The following is a 20,714-nucleotide window of genomic DNA, read 5'->3' as shown; positions in this document are numbered from 1 at the left end:
AGAAGAAGAAAAAATTTTGACTGCCATAGGGAAGATGCTTCTAGGAACCTGAGCTAACAATGATCAACTGTGCCCCCTCAGAAGACACAGACTTACCACCTTAGGTGTTGTATCTCTGGCTGGCAGACCACTGAGGATACTTTAAAGTAGGTCAAGTTAACAAAACAGTAATTGCACATTAGATGATCCATAAGGTCTCTACTATTTCCTAAGACTGTATTATTCTCTAAACTTGTGACATGAATAGTAATCATACATGGTATAATTATTCACAGGAGCATTGTCCTATTTACCTAGAATACCAATGTCCTATTTACCTAGAATACCAACAACTTTCTCCTACCATTCTAAGTTAGCACAGGAATTTGTGATTATAAAGAGATTCCCAAAATTTGTATCTCAGAACTTAAAACATTACAAGATGATATGTGTTCCAAAGCTGATTATATGATCATCTAACTCTGATTTTAGACAATCTGTTTTCATAAGTATTACTTCATTTTACTCAATTGTGGTGATTTATCTTTAATAATATTTAATCTGTTAACATAGACCCCAAAAATGCTTTTAATGGGCAAAATAGCTCAAAATTGCTAAATGACTACCTCATATAAAGAATAATAAAATTAATATTTTTTCTTGCATAATAGAATCACTTTTTTGTAGCTCTAAAGCTTTAACCTTCATGACAATAAAATTAAAGGGAAAGGAAGTAGAATAGCTTTGAAAGAACATATAGTGCAATAATAATCATTTTAAAATAAAGTATAACAATGCAAGCAAGAATTTCTGGAGTCCCATTTATTATTACCCACCCAGGTGTGCAACACAGTATAGCTACTGGTGATTGATGTATGTTTATGTGCCAAACAATTATGTAGACATTTTCTACAATAAAGGATATATGCCATGTCAGTCATGTTTCTGCTTGTTAAAAAGAAAAGTGCCTTAATTTTCAATGACAGCTGTAAAATGACTAATTGCTTTAAAAGTAAATGATACGCTAGTCTAAAGATATAATATGAACCATACTCTCTTAGATGAATAGCTTAAGGAAAATACTTTAAATACTAATAACTTTACTCATATAATATTATGTTACTGAAGCACAATATTTTGCTTTATTTTTATGTTGTTGATAAGTAAATAAGACAAACATAAGGATATTTTGATGTTAACTGAAGATAAATCAGAAAAGGAAGGATAATATTGTCCCACAAAAATAATAAACGTTTAATTTTTGTTCTTTAGGAAAATTCATTTCCTTAAGAGTATAGGTTTCATTAATTCTCACTGAGTTTTAAAGGGCATTTATTATCTTTTACTTAGAAGCCCTAAATTAAAAAAAAAAAAAAAGTGTTTCTCTTCAACTTGTAAGAGTTTAAGTTATGGCTTGAAGTTATAACTAGTTAGTTTCCTATTAAATGAAGATTTTAGTAATAGAATATTAAGTATTATTACCAATCAGAAGAACAAGTGAAACATGCTTAAGGACAAACAACAGCTGATTCTATCACTGATGAAATTAAATTCCAGAAGGGCTTTAATGCTTCCTGTAACTAATGAAAGCTAGCCAATCAAATCAAAATAAGGCTGTCAAAAACCCAGCAACATTGTAAGTCAAGATTTTTTTTTTTAATTAAAACCTTTATCTGACTTCTCTGTTCTCATATAGGAACATGAATTTAGCTAGTGTACTTATTACTTTATAAATGAACCACTTCATTTTAAGTGACATATGTGCCTATGCCAAAATATAGCACATACCATGCCACAACTCCCTGACCTGACTATTAAAGAGACAAACTGCATTCTTTTAAACTCAGATATCTCTATGAAAAATCTTTCCTTTCCTGACAAAGACAAAAGGTTAGATCAGATATACAATATCAGAGGAGCATTATCTTGTCAAGTGGCTAGAATACACTAATATAGGGAGGAATTTTTCAGTTAAAATTTTAAGTATGGCTGAAGGAAAATCTTTATGCCTGCTATTTATATTACTTTTGCCACATGGATAAAAATAAGAATAAATCTTGGTGAGTATTCTGAGGCATACTGGAAGAAATCCAATTTAATTAGGAAAAAACACTGCTCATTTGGGGGTTGGAAAAATAGGACTTTGAAACATGTATAAACCATTATAAAATCCAGTTTGTGATTAATAAGGAATGAATTCTTCCTTGACAGCTATGCACCACTGGTTATTTATTGAAGTTTCCTAGTTTATGGTTTACATGGCATTCTCTTCATTTTTAAAGAGTAAGTGTAAAACTCTTTTCCTTATTTACACCCATCTTCATTTTACTCTTAACAAGATAAATAACAAGGAGACTAGGGGTGCTTAGGCATGAAGTGTCTTAGGCTGCAAGTACTGGTTAATTACTTCCATCCTTCTCTTAAGTCAGTATTTACTCTAGCCAGAAAAGAGCCAGAATAAATATGATCTGACCCAGAGCTGTCCTTTGTAAAACATGGAAGTTCAACATGAAAGAAGAATATGTTGGGAACCAAAAGCTTTTCCTTTTGGGGGATTCCTATCATTGGGGCTCAGAGGATGGCTTTCTTGCATAAATCACACCCCTAAAACACTGGATCAATGTTCAAGGTTGGGTTTTTGGAAGGCCAGATGAGAATGATTCAGGGAAAGTGATAGGAGTACAAAATTTGTCTAGATTTTTAAAACACCATAATGAACAATTTTAAATATACTTAAAATTACAAAATATATCACTCAGATTCAACAATTATCAATAATTTACCACACATAATTTTCTGGGTTTTTTTTGTGGCTGAATCTATACAGTAATACAGTATAAGCCACCCTACTCAACTGTTCTTCTTCATTAAAACTTTAGTACATATCTCTAAAATTATCAGTATTTTGTCAGATATTCACAATGACTTAACAAAATTAACGTTATTTTCTTGATGTCATTTAATACTCTGTCTATGTTCAATTTTTTGACTGAGGGGAAAGATGCTTCTATTGTCAAAAGCAGATAAACAACAACAAAAAAACTTCCCAGACTATTAAATTAATCCCCAAAGCACAAGTTTTAAAATGAAATGCCAATGTATCTGTTTATATAAAAAGTTAAACACTTCTCTTCAGCAAAGTGTACCATATTTTCTAACTCTTAAAACACCTGAAACTACCAAGATCCAAAAAAAAACAAAAAAAAGCAAAAAAAAGTCCAAATTTCCACCACTAGAAAATCTAATATCAACCCACTAAATTTCTACACAAATTCTCAAATTCATTTGTCTCATGTAACTAACATAAAGAAGGGGTAACCAGAAATTCTAGTATGATATTAAAGAATATGGTTACTCTATTTATGTGCCATGTTTTGATAGTTGATTTTAATCTCTCAATAATAATTTAGGCAGATATCAGAAAGAGAGCAAAGGTTATATTACAAGTAAAAGAAAGACCTTTCTAGTGTTTTCTACCAGAAATGCTTTCTCAGTGGAAATCCAAGTTAACTTGTACCTTAGCTATCTTGCAATTGATTTCTTTTGATTAAATGATGAAATGAACAATAATGGCAGCAAAAATTTAAACTCATTAAGCAGCTACTTTGTGTCAAATACCAGCTAAGTGCATTACATGGATTCTTCCATTTAAATTGCATAGCAATTATTTGGGGGAGGTATTGTTATTCCTTACTTTTACAGGTGAAAACCCTAGTTTACAGAAGTTATGTAAATTAACTGAATTCTCATCAGTAAAAGGTAGGTCAGGATTAGAATACAGATATCTGGCAGCCATCCACGCTCCTTTGTTTTTCCTTTTTATGATATTTTTGTTTACCTATCAATAATTAATAAAGCTACGTGGTTCAAACTTCAAAAAACATAAAAAGATGGTGGGAGGATGGGTTAAATAGGTGATGGGGACACCTGGGTGCCTCAGTAAGTTAACCTTGCCTTCGGCTCAGGTCAAGATCCCAGGGTCCTGGGCTAGTCCCATGTTGGGCTCCCAGCTCAGCGGGGAGTCTCCTTCTCCCTCTCCCTCTGTCCCTCCTCTCACTAGTGCTCTCTCTCTCTCTCTCTCTCTCTCTCAAGTAAACAATGAAATCTTTTTTAAAATGTATAAATAGGTGATGAGGGGTAAGGAGTGCACTTGTGATGAGCACTGGGTGATATATGGAAGTGCTGAATCACTATGTTGTACACCTGAAACTAATATAATATAGTCTGTTAATTAGAATGAAAAATAAAAACTTTTTAAAAAGCAGAAAAAGACATTCTTTGAAAAGACTCCCTTTGACTCCTGGTTTTCTTGCAACTTATTCCTATACCATTATTTTTCCTTTTTTGTTTATACTTCTAGGAGACTCATGAAGATCCAAGAGCCTCTATGCACATGTATGTGTATGTGCGTTTATTCTTTTTCCTCCCTTTTCTTATGCCAGCCCTAACATATTCTTCATCCTTTTATATATATATTTCTGAAATGCTTATATATGCATATCAACACATTTTCCCAATTAATTTTGCAGTTACATATTATTTGACAAAATAGATCATAATTCAGTTAACCAGTCCCATAATAGTGGGGATTTAGATTTTTTTCAATCAATGTTGCACATCATCTGGAATAGAGATAGAGCCTCTATCAGGTTGTATTCATGAGTGATTATGATAGCAGAAAGATAAACCACAGTCACATGTGTCAATTCTCTGAGATTTGGAGTCATTTGCCCCAATAGTAGCATAAACTTGAGTTATGGTATATTAACTACACTGATGGCTCCAACCAATGCCCTCTATGCAATCTTGGTTTTTGTTTGAGCCCTACCACATAGAATCTGAGTTGACTGTGTTCATTATTCTGGTCAACTGAGCAATAAAAAATCTGACTCTGGCAGTGGCTTCACAATAAACCTACACATTTATATTTCTTTTGTATATTTGCTATTGGCATGTGAGCATGTCTGGATTACACTGCTACAGGACTGAAAATCATGTGCAGAAGAACTGACATATCCCAACCAGCGCCATCCTAGACCAATCAACTCCTGGCTGACTGACTAGGTGACCAGATATGTACATGCAAACCCAAGTTTCCCTGCCAACTCGAACAAATCAGCCAAAACAGCCAACCAATTAATAGACTTGTGAGGGGGAAAAAAAAAAAACATTAAATTTTGAATGGTTTACTATGCAGCGATAGCTAACTGATACAGCACATCCAGACTAGTATATTAACTAATAACTATTTCACTCAAATAAACTATTCTGTTTGCTCCTCACTCATCCCTGTGTTGCTTGAATTCTTTAAAAATATGTGTGACAAATGCATATTTCTCTTGTTTAAAAAGTATCCAACCACAAAATAGAAATTTGTCTTAGTTTAGCCCTCATCATGATGAATCTACTTCAAGCACTTGTTTTCAGTATTGTCAACAAAATTTCATCTCTATGCCACTATCCCACTTTATTATGAGATAAATGAATAATCACAACTAAAGACTAGTTATTTCAATAATAGTGTGAAAAACACTAAACTATTTAGGATTTTTTTTCCCTTTAATGAGAATGAAGAATGCATGTTTGAAAGAGAAAATGTGCTATTGAATGTTAGAACAATTGGGTATAATCCAGCTGGTGATGGTTATCCACTCGATGATGCTTGAGAGAAAACTTGGGACTTGAAAGAGATATTTATAAATTCTTTACAGTGAAATGATCTTGAAGCTCTGAATTTGAAAGAGATTGATGAAGAATATCATGGATCTGAAGAAATAAAGGCAAAAGAAAAAGCATTATAGCAAACAATCTCATTTAGTTGGATGCAATTGTGAAAATGTCTTCTATGACAGTTGTTCTTAAAGATCCAAAGTCATGCTGTATTATAATTTGATGAAAACTGAAAAGTACAAATGTAAATATGTGCACATCCATCAGGTATTAATATAATTTATAATAGTGCACAGACACTGATCCATCCATTGATAGAACCTAGATCAATAATCTGCTCCCCAGGTTAAGATGCCTTGCTAGAAGAATATTTCTAATTCACATTCTTTTCTGAAATCCAGCATATATTGAATAGCATATATCATCATGGAAATGCATATATTTTTCTGGAGCTATAAAATCCATAGTGTGTGAAAAGAGACATTAAATGGAAGAAAACTGATATACTCTTGCATATTTACACTACTTAAAGTATTTCCATTCAGTTATTTAGAATATAACTTAGGATCCTGATATTTTTTAACAGACATATGTTCATATATCCACATGTTTTCATTTAAGGCTTTAACTGTAGTCAAAAGGAGATGATGGATGTTTCATTTTCCAAGAACCATATTAAATAACAATGACAAAATGCCCTCTACAATGCTTTTCAAGACAGAAATATGAAAGTTTTGTTTTACTAATGAAACATAAGGTGATCTCAGTTTCTCTGAGGATTATCAAAGATTGAAGTCTTGTGAATTTTAGTTCATTTAGTAATTTTAAGGTTCTGCATTTAAAATAAAATTAATCTGTGTAGTGTCTGTGTAAGTCTCATATGTTTGAGACCCTCTCTTATGTCTTCATGAATTATTGACCTAATAACTAGACAGTTTATTCAACTAAACATCATAAACTAGTCACATTATGGAGATACAGCCTAATAATAATTCTTACTGACATTTATGTGTGCTGCAAGTATTTCACATACACTCATTCAATTCTTATCCCAAATTATAAGATAAGCACAATTATTACTTTTATTTTAAAGAAGGAAAAACAAAAGCCAGTCCAATGTAACACACAGCTGGAAAAAACTAAAGTATACAAAACCCAGAACCCAAAGCCCATTTTCTAAACATGGTTTTAAGAGATAACTTTCTTAAATAGCACCTATCATGTCTGAAATGAATTTCTATAAAGAGGCCAAGTATGGATTTAAGATGAGGAGTAGTTTCATCTCTATCATATTTTAGGTTATAGCTGTGGTATAATTTAAATTCATAATACTCCATGATTAGGTAAGGCAAGACTTCTCTAGTGCCTAGTATTTGAGCTGTAGTAGTATTTGGTATGTTAACAATCTGTTTTGGGGTTTCTAATCATTCACTCAACACTGGGTTATGTATGACTGCAGGCTGTAAGCTAACAGTCACCGTGCTAGATTGTCTACTACTGTATCATCAACACTGAGCATTTTACTTTGCCCATATAGGTGCTCAAATGTTTGTTGAAATCTAGAATGTGGAATGAAAGTTTATACAAGATGATGTTAGGAACATATAGGATAGAAATTGGCACGGTGACTAGAGGAGCTCAAGAATATGCCCCCTGCAAACTTCTTAAAAATAAATTCAGGGATATTAATTTACACAATAGATAGTTTCCTAAAAAGCAGCTTGAAAAATCACACCTTTTTGCAGTCCGATCATATTTTCTATTGATTTACATTATCTACTCAGAGCTCTTAGTCTTCATTTTGGATTGATCTTCAGTAGGCTCAATTTACCTTTAATTGAACTCCTCTGTTACTTCCTCTTCTAATTTGCCTGCCCCCATCTCAAGCAGTTAGTGATCTAAGCAACTACTACTACACAAAAAGAATTCTACTACTAATGTACATAATAGATGTAATATATAATTATATATATAATATATAGCACCAAGTAGGAAAAAATGATTTTTTTCTAATAAAACTTTAATTTTACCTATCGACTTTTTAAAAAAGTGAGATGTCCTTCTTTTTCTATAGCAGTAGTCATTTTGGGAAAACAGTTTATTATGGAATAACTGCAGTATTGAGTTACATTGTAGAGGAGAAATTATGAACCAACATTGTTCTTTAATAATGAATTTCATTTCACTTCAAATTAATTTTCACACCCTTTTCATCCTTCTGTCTTTTCCATGGAAAATATTGCTCATTCACAGGTAGTTAAATTGTAGTCCAGCAAAAATAATAAATGGCATGGGTAAGTGCAAATTCAATCTCAGTATCCACTATCCTTGTATCTTTAGGCAAATGATGAAACTTCTTGGTCTCTAATCTTCATCACTAAAAATTGCAACAACGATAACTTATAGGATTTTTAAGAGGATAAACTAATAATAACAGTAAACAGCCTTACACAGTGTCTGGGTAAAACAAAAAAGCTGTATTATTAATATTGTTTTGTCATTACTTATTTCATTAGTAAATATTGGTACATTTACTATTATTTCGGATTCAAGCTTTACTATCTAAACAAATCTGCTGGCTTACAACAAGAAATAGAAATCTGTTTTAAGTCTTTTATTGACTAGATCTAAAATCTGATGTTTTATAAATAATGGTTAAGTGATACAGAAATGAAATCTAACAATGGAATGTTGGTTTCATTCACAACAGCCAATGAGATTGTTGATTCACTCTCAATTCAAGCTCTGTATCTGATAGGATTATCATTAGAATTTATGGTGTTTGTGACTGCAAGACTCAGATAGTTGGAAGGTAAGTGTGGAAAATGCTTTAAAGTATGAATTTGTTATAAATCATGAGACATGCACTCATGGTAAGTATATGTGTGCATGTGTGTGTTGTATGTGTTGGAGTTTCTATTGCATAGAAAGGTGACAAATATTTCTGATATCCAAAGCAAGGTTAATGACACTGAAAATGAGAATCTCTTCCATTCACCAGCAATACTGAAGACTATATTACAAATATGTGTATGTACATAATGCTCACCTTTATAAAAATATAAGTACTGGGATCCCTGGGTGGCGCAGCGGTTTGGCGCCTGCCTTTGGCCCAGGGCGCGATCCTGGAGACTCGGGATCGAATCCCACGTCAGGCTCCCGGTGCATGGAGCCTGCTTCTCCCTCTGCCTATGTCTCTGCCTCTCTCTCTCTCTCACTGTGTGCCTATCATAAATAAATTAAATTAAATTAAAAAAAATATAAGTACTAGCTAAATAGCTTCTTCTGTACATTGAGCTTTACTTATGTTAATTAGTTCAGTTATATCTAATTAATAGCCATATATAATCTATTCCATAGTTTTCTCTTTTAAGGCAAATTCACAAGTAGTTGAATCTTCCAGTATTCCCTTACTCTGAGCTATTATTAATTCGGTGGTTTACAGAAGGATGGCTTCCAAAGACCAGGATGGCAGGTGTCCAATGTAATAATTCCTATATTCTGAGGTTGGGTAAATGCAGAGCTGGAAGAGAAATACTCAAGTCTGCTAATAGAAATTTACTCTACCAGTTCCTCACCAATCAGATTGCCAATTGCACCTCATTAGTTTCCTAATTAAACTGTAAATGTAATACATACATACAGATCATGTTTTTGAGCTACTGAAATATTATATTCATTTTCCAAAAGGCTAATCATATTAAATTACTGAACCTAGGAAAAATAAAATTCTATACCTGCAATAATTCAAACTTGCCAGCATGAACCCATTCTTTCAAAGAATAAACAAATCCGTCAAAAAATAGTATCACTGGGACACCTAGGTGGCTCAGTGGTTGAGTGTCTCTGCCTGTGGCTCAGGGCCTGATCCCGGGATCGAGTCCCATATCAGGCTCCCTGCATGGAGCCTATTTCTCCCTCCCCCTGTTTGTGTCTCTCTCTCTGCGTGTGTCTCTCATGAATAGGTAAATAAAATCTTTAATATATATATATTATTATTCTTGGGAGATATTTTTGTCCTAATAGCAATCAGATTTTAATTATGAAGTGAGCAGCAAAATGACAAATAGCCAGTAAAATCAAATGGGTATCTTTGTCCAGTCAGCTCTTCTTATTTCCCTTTTTGATTATCTTTAAAAAACAGAAATGATTTTTTTAAAAATTCAAAGCAAGATACAATTAAATACAAATGCCAACTGAAGAGTGTGATAAAATTTTCAAGTCTATGGGCACAAAAGCTATTTCTGCAGTATCCTTGCAGGGTGATTTCTTAAGTGGGAGTTAGCTCTGATTTGACAACGGTTCATAAAAAAATTTTGATCAATGGAGATACTGTAATGAGACAATGCTTCCTGACACTTAGAAACAAAGTAGCATTTGTTTCTCTGCACATGTAGGGAATGGTACCAGAGGCAGGAAAAAAGTTACTTTTTATTTGAGTACAAGAAGAGTAGTTAAATGGATTAGACTTTGTTCTTGTTACTCCTGGAAAAAAAAAAAATCCATTATCAGATGGATTGCATTCAGTGCTATATGTATTATAAGAGTGCAAAAATATTTTTTTTAATTAATAGAGTAACAGATAACTAGTAAGGTAGACATGGAGGGAGGCTTAGCCTTGAGGGCAATAAGGGCCTCTGTCAAAAATGACCCTGAAAACCATAGTCATTGAAGAAAATCTGTGAAGGTCTGGCTATAGGCCAAATGAAGTTATGTTGGAGATTTGGGGGAAAAGATGCTCCAGAAGTAAACGTACATGAGTTAGCATTCTAAGTTCTGCATTGATTGACATTTTGCATAAAGCAAAATATTCCCTTCAAAGAATTTAGTAAATGCAGAAATACTTCACTTTCTGCCAAAACCATCATCCCCTAAAGTGGTAGCTAAATCATGATTTATAATAGGTAAAAGAATATTTAAAGGCAGATTTAAACTTGCTAATGATGTATTTGTGCTATCTTGTTTGAAATGGACTATTATTGAGATTCTTTGTTTTTATTTTGTCATTGTTTTAAGTAAACTTTTTATTTTAAAATAGATTCAGATGTACAGAAAGGTTGTGAACACAGTACATGAAATTATTATATACTTCACACCGAATTTTACCTATTACTAAGATCTTACATTACTATGGCTCATTTGTCACAGTCAAGGAACAAGTATTAATACATTGCTATTAACATGCATACTTTACTTAGAATTCCTTGGTTTTTACCTAACGTCACTTTTTAAAAATTCCAGGATCCTATCTCAGGTAATCATATTCCACTTAATAAGCATTCCCTTCAAAAAAAAAAAATAAGCATTCTCCTCAGGCTCTTGATTATGACACTTTTTAATACTTTCCTTATTTTTTATGACCTTGACAGATTTGTATTTTATCAAATATCCTCAGTTTTGACCTGATTGTTTTTCATGATTATGCCGGAGCTATAGGTTTTAGAAAGAAGACAAAAAAGGTGAAATGCCATTCTCATCACATTATATCAAGGGAACATACAATCTACACAACTTACCATTTGACTAAGAGTTCACAATTGCCCATTTCTTACCCTCTGCATTGTCTTGACCAGATTTTTGTCAGGCTTCTCTCCTCTCCATGGGCCCCTGCACTTTGTTTACCCCCAAGCCTGAACAAGCAATAAAAATCAGAATGTATCCCCTTATTAGCTTTTCCTAAAAATCGGCTGAATATAGTGAGACACATTTCCTCCAAATCACACTGGTCATTTTCTCCCTCCTTTGCCCAATGTATTAGTTTCCTAGGGCTGCTGTAACAAAACACCACAGGCTGGGTGGCTTAAACTATAGAAATTAGTTTTTTCACAGTACTAAAGGCTAGACGGCAAAGATCAAGGTGGTAGCAGGTTTGGTTCCTTTTGAGGCTTCTTTCCTCAGCTTATAGTTAGCCTTATGGCTGTCTTCACAGGACCTTTCCTCTGCATGTGTGCATTGTCTTTGTCTCTTACTGTGTCTAAATTTCCTCTTTGTAGAAGGATGCCATTAGATTGCTTTAGGGCCCATCCACATTTGACATCATTTCACCTTCATTACCCCTTTAAAGGCCCTATCTTTTAAGGTCCTAAGGGTTAGGGCTTCAACATCTAAATTTGGAGTGGATACAATCCAGCCCATAGCACCCAACTTCTTACTTGGTGTTTATTCCTTCTTATTATATAGAAGAAAAGCTTTTACTGTTTAGTTTTGAGATACATACAGACTTCCAAGATTAGAGCAACTCCCCTATCACAAATATTTTTGAATAAAGTCTTCTTGTCTAAGTCTGGATTTGTTTTTATTTGACATGCTAGAGATGTTGACTTTGGCCACCTGGCTGAGGTGGTATGGTAGTAAGGTAGTTTAATACTACATTATATATATATTAATACTTCTGTAAGAATTTACTGACTCTCTCAAAAGTGCTACATTGATGGGGCAGAAAAAACATTTTCATTTAAACAAGAAATTTGGACAAGTTAGCTTAATATTTTTCTTCACTATAAAAATCCCCTCCCACTTCCAGAGGATACTCTATGGAATGAAGTCAGTAGGAGCATCCAACACTTAAGGAGTGGAGAGTTATGTTTCCTGTCCTTCAGGACAGACTATTTACATAAATTATTTGGCAGCCTTCTGTATAGGAGATTTGCTTATCTTCCTATTTATATATTTATCAATCATATATATATATATCAATCATATATATATAAGTGGAATATGAATAATTAATATACCTTGGGTTACAATCCAAAACTATTTTATTATTTTATTATTGAGTTCAAACCAATATTTTAAGCCAATATTCAGCTGATTCATGAGCAGATGTGTATCTTAGCCAAATGCTATTAGTATATTCTTGATCAGCATACTTAATGAATCTGAGCTGAACCCACAGCTCTGGCTATTTGCCTCCATGCTTATCTTAAGCACCAGTTGTGGTGTGGGAAATTTATTGGTAACCAATTGATTCCTGTTTCTTAACATGATGACAACTAAGAATTGTGGCTATTATAACCTTATCAAAATATCATCCTAGGCTAAGAGGTAGGAAGTAATGTTCCATCTAGTTTTGTCAAAAAAAGTATAAATGCTAAGTATTTATTTACCCAACCAACCTCCATATCATCCAAAAATTCTTACAATTGAAATACGGCAGGACTATTATATGTTTTCTCTCTGAAAAAGAGAAAGAAAGCCAAATATGCAATCAAAAATTAAATCTTGACAATCCATAAAACATAGAGGCAATTGTTACATGATAGGATTAAACCCAATTTAGTGCAAGAGAGTCCTGGACTATTGATTTGCTGTAATTCTTTTTTAAATTTTTAAAACTGTTTAAATGTATTTATTTATTTTAGAGAGACAGACCATAGAGTTGGGGGAAGGACAGAGGAAAAGAATCATCAAGCAGTTTCCTAACTGAGCATGGAGTCTGACCTGGGGCTCCATCTCACAACCCATGAGATCACAGCCTGAGCTGAAACCAAGAGTCAGACGCTTAGCCAACTGAGCCATGTAGGTGCCCCTATTGATTTTCTCTAAATGTAGTTTCAGCAAATTTAAGGAATTATGAATTACTTCAAATCTTTGTGACTTCTTATAATTCTTACTCTTAATATTTTGAATTTTGCTAGACATTGATAAGTCTTCTGAATTTTGACAAATGTAGATATTTATAATAGCCTTTACATTTCATTCTGAGCAAGCCAATCAGCAAATCTTAGAGTTTCTATGTGGAGATGTTTATCTGCTCACCTATCTACTTATTTATTTAAACAGACACACCCACACCCACACCCACACCCACACCCACACCCACAAATGTTTCTAGATTAAAGGCTTGGGAAAGACTATGTAGAATGAAGGCTTGCAAGGTTTGACCTCTGTTATTTTAAGTAGAAGGGGCTATAGCTTGTCAGATTTAAATCAAAGGACTAATTAGGCAAGCATTCAGAGACTCTCATGAAAAAAATGTTATAAAGCTTTATGATTTATAATTACAATGGAAGTGTACATTGCAGTTTAAATGTTTATAGTATCTGTAAATTCTATATCATTTACAATGTAAAATATAATTTCATGAAATGAATTGAGGTGATTCAGGTAATACTTTGTAGTGATCAATGTCCTTGCTTTCCAAAGGGATTCAAGTGGCAGTATCTGAAGTAAAGATTGGCATTGACTAGAAGAGCAACAAATAAATATTTCAATTTACATTTCACAGATAGTACCAATTTCAAAATCTTATGAATGTTTGAGGGAATAGTAACTCTTTGGCCAGTGAACCAGCCTGACTTAAATTCAGCAAGCAGATCCACTGCTTTTGGCTAGAGGCACTAAGGAGAACCTATTCACATTTTTATGACAGGATATAACACTGATGTCTTGACATGTCCATGATTTAGACAATTTAGTTGAAAACTACTTCATAAATTCTCGGAATGAGAAAGGAAATTGAACATGGTTCAGTTTCATCATTTTCAAGAAGTTTATATTGCAGATTTGTAAAATAAATAGAAAGAAAAGAAGTATAGCTGCTAGCAATGATTGATCATCAAAGTTCATTAACTAGATGCAAATTTTAAAAATCCTTTAAGCTTTATATTTTTATGATTGCTTCCTTTGTTTTTCTAATGGCTATTGTGTCTCTTGTTAACTCCTACTAAGTAGTATACAGATTCCTAGATTAAAATAATAAATATCAAATTCTAGTGGTTACAAGTTTTGGGAGACTCACAGAACTGCCTTTCAATTCTGAACAAGTTCTTTAGCAAAATATTTAACTTAAACGGGCCTATTTTGTCATTTTTAAAAGGGATACTAATTTGATTTCTATTTTTTTGTAATTGGATAATGCATATAAAGTGTCTAGAATAGCATATGGTAAAATAATCAGTATTACCAGCAGCAACATCAGAAGCAGTAGTAGTAATTACTAATTATGAAAGTTTCCTTTGATCAGGAAATATTTCTCTAATTACAACTTGACCAAGGGCCACTCACTCTGATGTTTAGAAAGTGGAAGCAGTTAATTAAATCTGTTTGCCTTCTTTTCCCTTGCCCCGTTCTATTAGAAATAAGGTAGACTACTGTGTATCTATTATATTAGCCACATACTTCTAATCCTTGTATGTAGTTTTGCAGGAGACTCGATTATTTTCCCCCAACTTTGTAAAGCTTCCCCTCCATTAATTTACATAGAGTGGGCCAAAGATTGACCTAAAATGGATTTAAACCAGGAGCCTAATTAAAGTGTAAGGCTCTGATTCTGATAACATGACTTCATCCAGGCAGAGTCTATTTCCTTCCCCAGACAGGTGGAAACCAACACCATGCACCAACCACTGATGGTGGAGTTTCTCTTGGTCATTTCCTCTTTACAGCTTTGGCTTGGTGACAGCCCTTGGAGTAGAAAGAAAGTTATTGAGTGGTTTGGGAGATCTGATTACAACATGCATAATAAATTTTGAACTAAGAAAAAGCTGAAGATGGGTTTTCTTACCCTTATTCGGACTCTTGGAATGTGACTATAAAAAGAGGACAGAAAGAAAAGGAAAATATAAAGCAACGAAATGTATAATTTTAAAGAACTCAATTATGGGGAAGTCCCAGGAGGGTTGCCCTGTGGTTCATAAATCTGTCTGCTGTTTTCACTACTGCTCCATCATGTACCACTTGCTTTTGTTTTATCTGTCTAGATAAATTAGCCAGCAAAGCATCGTAAATATCCTTAGGAAGCAAGTGCTAGCTTTCCTTAGGGAAAGGCATTCTCTTTCTGATTTTCTTCTTGTTAGTTTGAAGTTTGAATAAACTGTTAGGAAATCAAAACAATTAAGTTATTATTCTTATAATCAACTTCTTTATGCCTTAATCACTGTAAATTACTAGAGAAATGAATCATTTTAAATCTTTTGAACCCTGGAATTTCCCAATTGTACCAATAATGCCATTCAAAATGTATTTAAAATAGGGTTGTGGGTAAATCGTGTTTCTCACTCAGAGAATATTGCCATATCTATTATCTATCCGTTTACATGCATATTAACACTTTTGTAAGAATTTATTTACTCTCAAATGTGCTGCATTGATGGGGCAGAAGTGCATTTTCATTTAATCAAGGAATTGACACAGCCAACTGTGGTCTCTTACCATTTTTATGCACTTCACAGCCTGTATTCTAGTTTTAAATTAGGGATCTGATGTGTATATTTATCCATAGCTATACTTGAATCAACCTGTAACTGTAAGCCTTTGGGGAGTGATTGTGTTTGAACATCTGGACTTACCACATGTTTTCAGCTGGAGATGAAACATCATTTACAAGACTAGCTTTTAAAAAAGAGAAGATATGGTGATGATATTTTATAGGTGTTCCAGATGATAAGAAATGTATTCTGGAAATATGATTTCAGATATATTTTAGCAAATAGGGATGTAAAATTATACTTTAAGCTGAAACAGTTTTACTAAAAGTCATATCATAGGTCTTCCCCTATTTCACACAAATAAGTGTTCTGATACGGTTTAAAAAAATTATAAATTGAATTATATGACAATCTATTTTTAAAATATTTTCTATAAAAAATCAATGATTATTTGCATTCTAAAAGAGTAAAAGAACCTTGGGAATAATATCAATTTTCAAGGGCACCTCCAAGTCATATTTTATGTTTATTAATCACAGATTAAGTAACACATACTCTCTTTTGAAGTGCTAATACCACTTTGAATCACAACTAGAAGTTTGCCTTCATTAAATAATTTCCTAATGGTAGTATGTTTTCTTATAATACTTAAAAGAGAATATTGATTTCAGTCTTCTCTTGTAGAAATTGAATTAATTTATATTAGAACCCTATGGTTTATATTTACAATGTATGTATCTATCGGCAGAAACTAATTAATTGGAATCTACCTCCTTCTAAGAATAACCTTAAAGCATGTAATATTTGGCTTTGCAGATTAAAGAAAACACTGGGAGCTAATCTGAACAGAACTTTCCTAAATGTCAGAAACCCTTTAATCTGGTAAAGAAGGTTCCTGTAAGAAAAACTCTTTAATCTCTGACTTTCATATGCTACAAAACTAACAATTTAACCTTTTATATATATGCCAAGTTCATTTACCTTGTTATATATACATAGTGCCATTATATAACATACAAGTGATGGTATAAACTCAGACAGTTTTGTCATTTTGCATGTACCCAGTTGTAGGAAAGCAAATTGATAGTCACTTTGTTTTAAAATTAGAATTGTTTCCATTTGTGAGTGTATGCATACACTCATGTAATTGTGGTTGTAAATCTACCTCACTTTGCCTGGTGGTCAGGCTTCTAAAGAGGTGAATAGTACAATTTTTAGGTTAAATTAATGATCTTGAATGTATTTAAATAAGCACATTCTTTAAAACTGTTTTAACTAGCTTTTTGGGGAAAAATCTTTGTAATTTAGCATTTTACTAAATAAACAGATATACCTGTACCAGCCCTCTTTGAAGCAGGACATACTTATAACTGTATTTTTAAGGATAACTGTGTAATATGTGCATAGAAATATTATTAGTAGTTATTTGGTGAAAGGAATACAGAGATCAGATTTTTTGACATTGGAAGTTTATGACTATGTCAAACCTTCTACAACATAACCTTTAAAATGTAGACTGCAAGTGACTTCAATATAGCCAATCAACAATTTACAATTATGATTATTTTTAACTTATTTGTATAGACTTATATTTTTCAGTTTGATAACTTAAAAATGTAACAATTATTTCAGTCCAAAAAATTCTTCCTAAGGGTCAGCATTAACTTGTGCCCATGGGTAGCATGAGGAAGCTGCCACTTGCCATTTTATCATGTCACTGAGATCAGCAAGGAGCTTTGCTTTCCAGGATCTACACTACAGTCTAAGAATATCTTTAAGGGAAGTAACTGAACCAGAAAACTAGCTGGAGATCTCTCATTATTTATTCTTGCTTGTTACTTCAGGGTTTTTTTAGTCATAACTATTTCTATTCATGTTTCAATATTAAAGTCATCATGAAAAAGGGCTTGGGATTACATGATGCTTTTGTTTTGTTTTGTTTTGTTTCTCCTTTTTTTTCTTTCCTTTTTTTTTGGGGGGGGGGTAGTTTTAGAGAAACTGTCCATCAAATGAAAGACTCATTTGATACCCCAGAACAAATTCCTGAAGAAATCAGGAAGGAACATTTCAGTAGACCAATGTCACATCAATGAAGACAAAATCTATTTCAACAAGTTATAAAAAGCTGAGGTAATATATATATATATATATATATATATATGTACCTATATATATATATATATATATATATATATATATATATATATATATATATACATGCAGATAACAGTATAAACTCCTCTTAGATAACAAGAAAACAAATTCTTTTGTTTTTGACTATTATTATTATGTCAGCCAAAGCCTCAAAATTAACTTAACCAAGTTCTGTTTTCGCCAATATGATCTGTGCCACATTGAAATTCAACAAATGTCTCAGAGAATACAATGACTCTATCATCTAATCTCATTTTTCTAAAGATCCAAATAAACTTCCTATTTGTGATGTAGCTCAACTTTAAATGGTACTGAAAGCAAAATTTGTCAAACTTTCTCAATTAGAAAGTTGAAACTATAAAGAAACTGAGAGCAGGAACATATTCTTGACAATGTTTTGGGCAACTTTGGGATCATTATTCAGAAGTATTATTAATATTCTCTATAGTTAAAAATAAAGTTTCTCTGTGAAATAGTTAGAAATTCCAAGGTCCTAGAAATCTTGTTAATTATGAATTTACTCTTATTAGACCTTTTTAAAGTTCTTACATAATTGGAAACACTAATGAGTTTAGGGAAATGAAGACAAAGTGAGCATGATACTGAATGTATATAAATCATGTAATAATGCATATTGCCCTGATATGTCTAAATACAAATATGGTGTTTTTGTAGTGTATCAAAGAAGAAAATCTAGCACATGCCTTTTTCTTGAAGAAAAAGGATGAGTGGACTACACAACTTTAAGTAAATAATTTAAAAATTAATATTGTATTTTCAAGGCAAACACACATAATCCATTTTGTTGAGTATATATGCATTCCTTAGAGAGAAAAGAAAACTCACATAAGCTGTATGAGTCAAAAAAAGGACATTAATAAACTTTAAAAATCTGAATAATTTGTAAGTAACTTTTCTCACTTTATAATTCTAAGAGATCTTTCAGGCAAGATACAATTTTGGTAATTGCATATTCAAATATGGTAACTAAGTCAAAAGAAGAGTTATTTTTCCATCAGATATTTGGCCATTGGGATTTCATTCATGCCTGAGAAATGGTATTCTTGATACCTCTTTTTCCCTGCCACTCATAAAAGAAACCAATTACATTTACTGAAAATATTCTACCCTCTACAAGCTGTAAACCTCCTCTGTACTCTTTCAGCATTCACTTTTTTCTTCTGAAAAATTTCTCATATTGACATACATTTCACATCAACTTCTCTTGATTTTTTGTGCACCTTAGGAGAAACTCTAAAATGAATTCATTACATTCATGCCAGTTACCAACTTCCAAACAGTCCTAAAAAAGTCACTGCAGTAATAATTCTTTCCTCCTTTAATTTTCACATCCTCAGTCAATTGAATATTTTACATACACTTCCCATGGATTTAAACCTTTTGTAAGTGAAATTGGAAAATGAAATAAGTCAGGCACAGGAACAAGAATCACAAGCCTTCCAATGAATTATGTATTTTTGCATGCAAATGCTTCTATTTTCACAATACTTTAGTGCTAAACATGTGCTCCCCTAGGATTTGCTTTAATCTCATGCTACACATTTTATTGTATGTAAGAGTTAAAGCCATTAACTACCAAGTGTAACTCTAATGATTGCAGAATACTAGCATGTTAAGTATTCCAGGTTAGGAAATCAATTAGGAGAAATTCATATAAAATAGAGTTAATAGAACATTACAGACACACAATGATAGAAAACATATATATATATATTAATTGGTGTTAATTTAAATTAAAATGTCAAATAAAAAGTGGCTTTCTAATTAAAATTGCCTACTGCTTTTACCTCTGATCATATACAGCAATGTAATTAGACTTCCCAGTTCCTGGTACCCTGAATGGGACAGCAGAATATAATCAAAGTTACAAGTGACTAACACTACAAGATGCTCTTGTCAAAACTCAGCAGAGCAAAATTTTACAAACCTGTTGACAATATTACTCCTATAATCTACCGACTCATAACACATTCTTACTATATTTCTGTAGTTTCAGTTTTCTCAGTAATGTCAGCAACATTGAGTGACCTCACCTAAGAGCTAATCTTATTTTAAAAAATAATGACAGGTAAAGATGGAGCACAGTTATAAAGACAAAGGTAAATTTTAATTAAAAAAGCAAACCTGAGACTCAATGATATCAATAAACATATGATTTATCAACATCCTTGCATTTTCTCTTAATATTACAAACATTTTACGTGTTTGCTATCTTAATTAATATATATATTTGCTCATGACAACACCTTGTTAGTAAGACTCTCCCAGCACATGCTCCTGAATGAATAAATTAATCCACATTGTAATGATCTGATCAAACTCTACAAGTTATATGCCTCATCACTGGTTACCCCAAACTATAAAAGTAAAAAAAAAATACTGGGTACCATGCCCATAGCACAGCCCTGTAGTCAGGGAAGGATAATGACTTATACAAATGATAGTAAATAATTGGATATATTTAGAAATAATATACAATATGAATTGCATCTCGGATCACAGTTTGAGATCAAGTTCCTAACTATGAACTCAGAGGAAATGCAAACAATTGTGTACATTCCTGTTAGGAAAGATTTGGTGGCTCCCTCGTTTAACTGCAGCTCTCATAAAATTATTTACCCAAGGGAGACTAATAATTAAGAAATAAAGCAAAGCAGTTCAACATAAATCAGGCATTGTATTTAAAAGTCGTCATGATTAAAGTGTGTAAAACTACAATGATGTCACAAATAGATAAATCTT

The 20,714-nt window shown here is 32.6% G+C and overlaps 1 protein-coding gene across 2 annotated transcripts in view; it reads right to left on the bottom strand.

Annotated features, from left to right (window-relative positions):
- The window catches only part of TENM2 (teneurin transmembrane protein 2), a 3,550,639-nt gene that overhangs the window by 3,529,372 nt on the left and 553 nt on the right, over positions 1-20,714 (bottom strand). The gene's annotated exons all lie outside the window — the stretch shown is intronic.

Source organism: Vulpes lagopus, chromosome 3, assembly GCF_018345385.1.
Source record: "Vulpes lagopus strain Blue_001 chromosome 3, ASM1834538v1, whole genome shotgun sequence".
NCBI classification, from domain to species: Eukaryota; Metazoa; Chordata; class Mammalia; order Carnivora; family Canidae; genus Vulpes; species Vulpes lagopus.
The sequence above is the reverse complement of the archived record's forward strand: the minus strand, read 5'-3'. Positions and strand labels throughout refer to the sequence as shown.